Genomic DNA, 10,424 nt, shown 5'->3' with positions numbered 1-10,424 from the left:
CTCTTCCTAAGTGGGGAGGACTGAAGTTCAGAGGCACAGAGGGCAGTTTTGTCCAGGGGGTGGTGAGCGGGAGTGGGGAGTGAGCAGAGAGATCAATGGCAGAACTGGAAGGGAAGTGTTCAGAGGAAGCACAGAGGTGCTCAGGGAGAATGTTATTGCATTTTGTTTCTACATTCCCTTCCCCTTCTCTTTGTGACGTTTTCAGTAAAATCTGAATGACTTACCCGTGTCCTTTGTGGTTGTGTCTCTTTGGAAGTTGGGGCAGTGAGCTGTTGGTCTGGTGGTGGTGTGTGTACGTTTGTGTGTGAGGGAGGGGTGGGGAAGTCAGAAGCACTCATGAGAGACACACCTCACTTGATGGCACCATTTTGGACAGAGGTCACTCCCTCTGTGCCTGGCACATACTCAGTTCTTTACGAGTGGTGTCACCTAATCCTCACAACAGTCCATCAAGACAGATGCCAGTGTGTTTTCTGTTAGGTCTGTATCAATAGCCTCCCTTCTTAAAGAAGAGGCCATGAGTACCTTTCAGGCAGGGATGGTGCTTTACTTATCTTTTTAAAATATGTTTTTATTAGAGCTTCATGGTTATGCACAATGGGGGGGGTCATCTTGACCCAATCATACATGCATGGGATATAATTCGCTCCATTTCAGTTCCCAGCACTTCCTCTTTCCCGCCCCTCTTCCCTCTCCCCATTTCCCTTCCTTTACCCTACTGGTATTCCTTTCATACTTTTTTTTTTCAACTAGTGATTTATAGACATACATAAAGGTGAAATCCGCTGTGGTATATCCACATACATACACAGTGTAATTTAGTCAGATTCAATGCACAGTACCTCCCTTTCCCATACCCTTCCACTCCAATCCCCTCCCTAGAAAACATTTGACCTTTGAGTTTTTTTTTGTTTTTTTTTTTGATACCAGAGAGTGAACCCAGGGGTGCTTCCCCAATGGGCCACATCCCCTTAATTTTTATTTTAAGACAGGGTTTTTTGCAAGTTGCTTAGGGTCTTGCTAAGTTGCTGAGACTGACTTTCAACTTGCAATCCTTCTGCCCCAGTCTAGTGAGCCCCTGGGATTATTGGTAAGCGCTATTACCAGGCTGACCCTTGACTTCCTGAGTCTGGCATATTTCTCTCAGCATGATGTTCTCCAGTTCCATCCATTTACCAACAAAGGACATAATTTCAGTCTTCTTCATGGATTGTGTGTATCCACCACATTTTCCTTATCTATTCATTTGTGGGCACCTGGGCTGGTTCCATAACTTGGCTATTGTTGTTGTGAACTATGCTGCTATAAACATTGATGTGCCTGTATCACTAAAATGCTGATTTTAGTTCCTTTGGATAAATATCAAGGAGAGGAGTAGCTGAGTCATATGATGGTTCTATTCCGACTCTTTTGAGGAATATCCACACTGTTTTTCAAAGTGGTTGCACTAAATTGTAGTCCCACCAACAGTGAATGAGTGTATCTTTCCCTCCATATCCTTACCAGCTATTAGTTATTTGTATTCTTGATGATGGTCATTCTAACTGGAATGAGATCAAATTTCAATGTAGTTTTGATTTACGTTTCCCTGATTATTAGGGATGTTCAGCATTTTTCATATATTTGTTGTCCATTTGTATTTCTTCATTTGAGAAATGTCTGCTTAGTTCTTTTAAACATTTATAAATTGGGTTATTTGTGGTTTTGGTGTTAAGTTTTTTGAGCTCTTTATTTATTGCAGACATGGATCCCTTGTTGGAGGAGCAGCTGGTAAAGTTCTCCCATTCTGTAGGCTCTCTCTTCATGCCATTGTTTCCTTTACTGTACATAAGCTTTTTAACTGATGCTGTCCCACTTATTGATTCTTGTTTTTATTTCTTGAGCTTTAGGGTTGTTGTTGAGGAAGTTGGTGCTTGCACCAATATGTGTTGTTGACCACATGTTCTCTTCAGCAGTCGCATAGTCTCTGGTTTAATTTCTAAGTCTTTGATCCACTTTGGGTTGACTTTTGTGCAGGATAATAGGGATTTAGTTTCCTTCTTCTACATATGAATAGCCAATTTTTCCTGCACCATTCATTAAAAGGTTATCTTTTCTCCAACTTGTGTTTTTGGTACATTTGTCTAGTATCAGATGACAATATCTATGTGGATTTGTCTCTGTATCTTATATTTCATTGGTCTTCATGTCTGTTTTGATGCCAATACCATGCTGTTTTTGTTACTATAGTTCTATAGTGTAATCTGAGATCAGGTATTGTGATATCTCCAGCTTTGTTCTTTATCAGGATTGCTTTGGCTCTTCTGGGTCTTTTATTCTTTCAAATGAATTTTAAGACTGTTTTCCCAGTTCTGTGAAGAATGTTTTTGGTATTTTTATGGGGATTGCATTGAGTGCTTTTGACAGTATGGTCATTTTGACAATGTTAATTCTGTCTATCCAAGAACATGTGTTGCCTTTCCATCTTTTTATGTCTTCTTCAATTTTTTTCTTCAGTGTGCTATAGTTTTCATTGCAGAGGTCTTTCACCTCCTTGGTTAGATTTATTCCCAGGTATTTTATTTTATTTTCAGGTTATTGTCTATTTGATAGTTTTCCTGATTTCCTTCTCAGTAGATTCACTATTTGAGTATAGGAATGTTATTGATTTTTGTATGTTAATCTTGTATCCTGTTATTTTGCTGAAATTATCAGCTCTAGAAGTCTTCTGGTGGAGTTTTTGAGTCTTCTAGATATAGGATCATGCCACTAACAGATATTTTGAATTCTTCTTTTCCTATTTGTATTCTTTAATTTCCTTCTCTTGCCTGATTGCTTTGTCTAGAGTTTCAGGAACTATATTGAATAGGAATGGTGAAATTGGACATCCTTGTCTTATTCTTGATTTTAGCAGAAATACCTTCAGTTTTTCTCTCCTTGTATGGCACTGGCCTTGGATTTGTCAGATATAGCTCTTACAATGCTGAGCTGAATTCCTTCTACCTCTAGTTTCTTTGGTGTTTTTAATATGAAAGAATGCTGGATTTCATCAAAGGCTTTTTCTTCTTCTATGGAGATTATCAAGTAATTCTTATCCTTAATTCTATTTATGTGGTGAATTCCATTTATGGATTCACTTATGTTGAACCAACCTTGCATTCCTGGGATGAAACTCGATCATGTTGTTTGCTCTTGTTTGCTAATATTTTATTGAGAATTTTTGTGTCTATATCCATCAGGAATGCTGTCCTGTAGTTTTCTTTCCTTGAGGTATCTTTGGTTTTGGATTGGGATGATATTGGCTTCATAGGATGAATTTGGCAGTGTTCCTCCTTTCCTATTTCATGGAATAATTTGAGAAGGATTGGTGTTAGTCTGGTAGAACTTGATTGAGAATTCATCTGGTCCTGGAACTTACCTTGTTGGAAGGCTTTTAATTGCTTTGATTTCATTGCTTGATACTGGTCTAAATTTTCTATATCCTCCTCATTCAATTTAGATAGGTCATATCTATCTAGGAATTTGTCAGTATCTTCTAGATTTTCCAATTTATTTAAGTAAAGATTTTCAAAACAGTTTCTAATGATCCTCTGAATTTCAGCAGTGTCTGCATTGATATCTCCTTTTTCATCTCTAATTTTGTTGATTTGAGTCTTCTCTCTCTTTTTTTGGATTAGTTTGGGTAAGGGTTTATCAAACTTGTTTACCTTTATAAACAACCAACTTTTTGCTGCATTAATTCTTTGTATTTTTTATTCTTAATTTCATTAATTTTGGCTCTAATCTTAGTTAATTCCTGTATTCTACTGGTTTGAGCATTTGTTTGTCCTTCCTTTTCTATTTTTTCTTTTTAAAACTACCTTCTTACTATACCAGAAACTGTGATATGTCGTATCACTATTCTCATTTGTTTCTAAGAATTTTTTTTTTTAATTTCTCTCCTGATTTATTCTGGTATCCAATCCTCATTCAAAAATGTATTATTTAATCTCCAGATGTGGGAACGGTTTCTGTTTTTTAATCTTGTCATTGATTTCCAATTTCATTTCATTATGGTATAATAGAATGCAAGAATTTATCTTTATTATTTATTTATTTATTTATTTTGTATTTTCTAAGACTTGCTTTATGTCCTAAAACATGATCTATTTTAGAGAAGGTTCCATGTGCAGCTGAAAGGAAAGTGAATTCAGTTGCTGGTGGATAGAATGTTCTATAGATGTCTGTTAGCTCCATTAATGTAAGTGCACCAAAGTTTGGGGTGTAAATATTAATAATCATTATATCTTGTTTTTTGAATGATTCCCTTAACCATTATGAATTAACCTCTTATTATTTTGATTAATTTTGACTTTAATTCTACTTTGTCAGATGTGAGAGTAACTACTTCTGCTGACTTTTGTTTTAAATTTGTGTGGTATATCCTTTTCTATCCTTTCACCTTCAGTCTGTGGATGTCTTTGCCCATAAGGTGTGTCTCTTCTGAACAACAAATGGTTGCCTTATTTTTAAATGCATTCTGACAATCTGTCTTTTGATTGGAGTTTTAGATCATTTACATTCAGTGTTAGTATAGAGAGATGATTTTTTATTTACTGCCATTTTCATTTATTTCTAATACTTAATTCAGACTTGATTCTCCTTTGATTGACTACTTTTAGTGAGATTCATCCATATGCTGACTCTGATATTTATTTTTCATTTCTTTTGCATGAACTATTTCACTGAGTATATTTTGTAGTGCTGGCTTCATAGTTATGAATTCTTTGGTGTTTGCTTATCATGGAAGGTTTTTATTTCATCCTCAATTCTGAAGGATAGTTTTGTTGGATATAGTGATCTTAATTGGCACCCATTTTCTCTGAGGGCTTGATTATATTATTCCAAGCCTTCATGACTTTTAGGTCTGGAGTAAGAAATCGGTAGAAATTTGAGTTGGCTTAAATTAATAACTGATTGTTTTTCTTTTGTGGTTTTTAAATTATATCCTTATTTTGCACATTAGGCATTTTAATTATAATGGATCTTGGAGAGGATTTTTTTTCAATCTTGCCTGTTTGGGGTTCTAAATGCCTTTTGTATTTGGATTTCCATCTCATTCCTAGGGTTTGGAATATTTTCTGGTATTATTTAATTGAAAAGATTTTTCAGTTCATAGTTTGGTGCCTTCTTCTACATTAGAGATTCTTATATTTGGTTTCTTAGTGTTACCCTGGATTTCTCAGATATTCTGGTCATGGTCTCTAAACATCTTTTCTTTACCATTGATTTTATTTTCAAGATTGTATACTTTGTCTTCAGGGCCTGGTAATCTGTCTTCTATGTCATCTACTCTATTGGTGATGCTTTCAACTGAATTTTTAATTTGATTTCTTTAGTCTCTCATTTCCAGGATTTCTGTTTGGTTCTTTTTTAGGACTCTCTCTCTCTCTCTCTCTCTCTCTCTCTCTCTCTCTCTCTCTCTCTCTCTCTTATTTATAAAAATTTATTTAAAAAATCTTTCACTTTCTGTATTTTCTCTCTTATTTCATCCTGTACATCTTCTTTCAGTTCATTGAGCATTTTTAGCTATGAATTTTCTAAATTCTTTATCCAACCCTTCCTCCACTGAGTGTCAATGGAATCAGTTGCTGAAGTGTTGAGTGCTGTTTGGGGTGGTTTTTTTCCCTTGCTTTTTCATATTGTTTCTACCCTCTGCTGGGATGATTATCTCTTCTAGGGGAGTATATCCTCCATCCCTTTGTGCAAGGGACTTTTATAGTGAGCTCTTTTTCTTAAGTACCACAGGCTGGATGAATATCCAAGTACTGTCGTTCCCACTCACTGTGTATCCTCTGCTATGTCCAGGATCAGCACCACTTTGAGAGAAGATTCTAAATCCTATTAACTGCTATCACTTCAGAGCAAAGCCATGTATGATAAATCTTAGGAGGAAATTTTATTGAAAATATTCTCGATAGTTCCTATAATCTAAGTATAATATTATAGTAATGTTCTTCAACAAGTTGAGAAATTTTTTATTAAAGATAGTAAATCTAAAAGGGTTAAAAAGGGAAGAGAAAATGTGGGAAAAGGAAAAAAAAGAAAGAGTAAAGAAAAGGTGGGAAAAAATAATACAAAATAGGATAAAAAGAACAAAAAACTGGGGGGGGAAGGATTTGAGATAGGAGCAGGAAATGCAGACTAAGAGAGGCAAGCATAAACCTGAACTAGGAAAACAAAGATAAAGAATGGTTCCAATTAATGCTTTAAAACATTAGAAGAAATGTAGTCAAATGGGTTCAGGACTCTAATGTTGTATAATAAGGGAACATCTATCAATTCAATAAGAAAAGCAATACCTGTCAGATCAAAATTGACAGTAGAGCTATTTATGATATTCCATGCTGAGGTAGGGAGATTTCTTATTGAGTCTCCTGATTTGGATTTCATCAGGATTCGGGATCTGTAGAAGATGCCCAACACTCCTTGCTCTACCTTCACATTTCCCTGGGTGTGGAGGTAGTGATCATACCAGCTCACCCCTGATAAACTCTAGGAGGCCCCCTCTGACCTTTGGTGTGCCCAGGTACCCTAGCTTTCTGCTGAATCAGAGGAGATGGACCTAAATTGTGTGTGACTTAGCAGGCAGGTTATCCCCTGTGAGGGGACATGGTCTTGTGTGCTCTCCTGAAGGAAAGTTCTCGGTATGTGGTGCTGTTGAATCTAGTGTGGGTTCCCCTATGCATATCTTGTAGTGTACACGGTGTGGTGGTCAAAGGTAGAAGTATAGTCTGGTTGATGTGGGCCTGGGTGGTCTGTGTGTGGTGGGGTGGGGGGTTGTAGGAATGCCGCCTTCTCTGGAGGGCACAGGTTGCAGATTGGTGGGCTTGTATCTGGGCACACTGAGTGGTGGCTGGTGTCTGTGTGGGAAACTATGAGCCCCTTTGTGGGCACTGCTGCTGTGTATGTGCTGACGTTCTCCTCTGGCTGCTTGGGGCTCTCCTCAGGTATTTCCTTCTGTGGGTATTTCCTTCCATTCTGGAATGAGAATTGAGTTAACCAGGAGAGCTGAGACTTGCCACTGTGGACTGCCCCTGCCCCCAGAGGTGCTGGGCCACAGCAGCTCCTTCCCTGGTTGCTGTGTTTTCTCAGCAGTCAGTGCTTGTTAGGCAGCCCAGAGGCCCAAGTTTGTATGTAAAGGGGTTGAGGCTCAGGGCTGTTGCTGGCCGCTGTGAGCTCCTGAGTACCTGCTCCCTTCTGCCGAGGCTTCTTTATGGTGGCATAGAGCTGGGCGGCTGTCTGCAACTGTGGGACCTGTGAATGCGGGTCCCTGTGGGCAGTCTGGCACAGAAGCCTCCCCTGGCTGATGCAGACCACTTGATTACCATCCCTGGGACTGGAATAGTGTCAATTGGCCCACTTTTCTCTGAACTCCTGTGGTTGTGTATCACTGAGCACCTGCTCCCCTCCCCTGGGGCTGCTTTGTAGTAGTGCTAAGTGCTTAGCAGCTGCAACTGTGGGGCCTGTGGGTGCAGGCTGTCTAGGGTGGTCTGTGGCACAGAAGTCTCCACTGGGCTGCTGCAGGTCACTCACCATTATAAGGTAGGGTACCGGTTGGCCCATCTTCACCTGAGTTCCATCTGCTCTGGTAACCAAACTCCAAGTAAGTCTCAAGCTGTCCAGTATTGAGTTTTGGAGTCGTCCACCTTTCTGGTCAATTATTATTCTTTTTCTTTTTTTCTTCCACTTTTTTTCAGGGGCAACAAATTTCTATGTAATGTGCGGATTTTAAGTTCTTTGGGTATAGACTGAGGAGTGGGAAAACTGGGTCAAATGGTGGTTCCATTCCAAGTTTTCTGAGGAATCTCCATACTGCTTTCAAGAGCGGTTGCACCAATCTGCAGTCCCACCAGCAATTTATGAGTGTGCCTTTTTTCCCACATCCTCGCCAACTTTTATTGTTGTTTGTATTCTTGATAATTGCCATTCTGATTGGGTGAGATGAAATCTTAGAGTAGATTTGATTTGCATTTCTCTAATAGCTAAAGATGTTGAACATTTTTTCATATTTTGTTGATTGATTGTATTTCTTCTGTGAAGTGTCTGTTTAGTTCCTTAGCCCATTCAAATTATTTGGGTTTTTTTGGTGTTAAGTTTTTTTGGGTTCTTTTTATACTACAGCAATGTAACCATATCCATGTTCATAACAGATCAATTCATAATAGCTAAACTGTGAAACCAACCTAGGTGCTTTCAACAGATAAATGGATAAAAAATGTATGTATGTATGTATGTATGTATGTATGTATGTATACACACACATACACACACACACACACACAGGATGGAATATTACTCAGCCTTAAAAAAGAATGAAATTATGTCATTTGCTGGTAAATGGATGGAGCTGGAGAATATCATGTTAAGCGAAATAAGTCAATACCCCAAAACCAAAAGCCAAATGTTTTCTCTGATATGCAGATGCTAATTCACAATGGTGGGGGGTTTGGAAGAATAGAGTTACTTTAGATTAGGTAGAGGGGAGTGAAAGGAGGGGAAGGGGGATGGGGATAGAAAGGACAGTACAATGAATCAGACATTATTACCCCATGTACATATGTAACTATATGACTAGTGGGATTCTACATCATGTATAACCAGAAGAATGGGAAATTATACTCCATTAGATATGATGTATCAGATTATATTCTACTGTCATGCATAACTAATTAAAACAAAAATTTTTTTAAGAAGTCATATGTAATGATGGGATTTGCTATTACCCATTCTTATATGCACAAAATGTAACAATATAATTTGACCAATATCACTCCCCAGCATGGTCTGCTGTTCTTCACTGTCATTTCTGGGCTCTGGAGAAGTTGAGGCTTGCTACCTACATCCACTCCATCTTCCAACTCTTCTGGTTTACTCTATTTTGTATCACTATTGTCATGACAGGATATGACACATAGAAGGTATGCTCTTTGTTAAGTTGAACTGAATAGAGCAGAAGATATGATCAAAGATTAAAGTTAGACTGTGAAGTCTTGATTGACAAATCAAGTTTAAATTTCATCTTAATTATTGGGGTAACAGGATAAGAAAGGGAGGGTTAGAGGTGTGGAAAGTTTTGGGGCAAAGAGGTACATTCTGTTTGTCATGACTGATAAGCCTCAAGGAGGTAAGTTACATCATTACTTACAGTTTGAAAGGAACTCAGTTCTGTGTCTTGCAGGAATATACTCTTAACATGTCTTTGTCGATTGGTTATGATATCAAAGATCAGTCAAGAGTGACAATCCAGAGGCTAGTTTCTCTCCGAGCTGTGCTTTGGTTTATAAAAGAAAATGTATGCAACAAAACTTTTTAAAACTCTGAGGAATATTATTTGTATTGAAATTTCTACCAAAAATGTATGATTAGCCATCAATCAATAATAAAGATTATTATTCTTGCCAGGAATGGTGGCATATGCCTGTAATCTGAGCAGCTCAGAGGATTGCAAGTTCAAAGCCAACCTCAGCAATTTAGCAAGGCCCTAACCAACTTACTGAGACCCTGTCACAAAATAAAACATAAAAAGAGCTGGGGATGTGGCTCAGTGGCTAAGCACCCCAGGGTTCAATCTGTGATCTAAAAGAAAAAATAAAAAAAGAAAAAGAAAAGAAAAAAGAGAGAGATTATTATTCTAGATATTTGTAAAAGGGAATGGTCTAGCATAGTCTTGGATGTCCTCTCTATTGCAATATTTTCTTCAAATCTCCATTTATTTATTTTGTTCAGGTTGACAAGAATAGAAGAATCATGGAATTTAAGAAATTATCCATGAAGGAGAAACATGATAACTGTTTTTCCAAAGTCCCCCAACCTCAGGATTTTTCAGATAGCAATAAAAGTTCATAAACTAATTTCATTTTTTTCTAAGAACTTAACAGAAACCATATATTTTCCTATGATAAGATCATGCAAACTAAGAAAATAAGTTTATTTGCCTTTGGCAAGTATTATATCAACTTAATGTGCTAACGGCGTTCATCTCCTTGCTGATTGGAAGCTCTGATTAACAGGTATGTTTTTGAATGAGCAAATGAGAAAACAATTGAATCATAACTTTGTAAGCAGCTCTTTTGGTGGTAAAAATATTTTCAAAAAAATATTCTTGAAGATGCATTCATAACAAGAAAATCACCTTTGGAAAATATTTTTGGGAAGCGCTTTCATACATTCCCCTTACATTTAGTGCTAGGGACGTGGAGTTCCGAGTGGTAGATGGTCCTGAGGCCAGCAGCTTGGATTTCTCTTTCTCCAGCACTTATTTGCTTCTGCTCTGTGCTCTGTGTTAAGCTGGTTGAAAACCTCTATGCCCCAGTTGTTTTTGATTTTGTTTTTGTTTTTGTTTTAGCATGAGGAATGAACATTCTCCAGATTTTATCTCTGGGTTCTTCCTCTTCCAGTTTCCC

Source organism: Sciurus carolinensis, chromosome 3 (genome assembly GCF_902686445.1).
Source record: "Sciurus carolinensis chromosome 3, mSciCar1.2, whole genome shotgun sequence".
Taxonomy (NCBI): domain Eukaryota; kingdom Metazoa; phylum Chordata; class Mammalia; order Rodentia; family Sciuridae; genus Sciurus; species Sciurus carolinensis.
Note: the sequence above shows the minus strand (reverse complement) of the source record.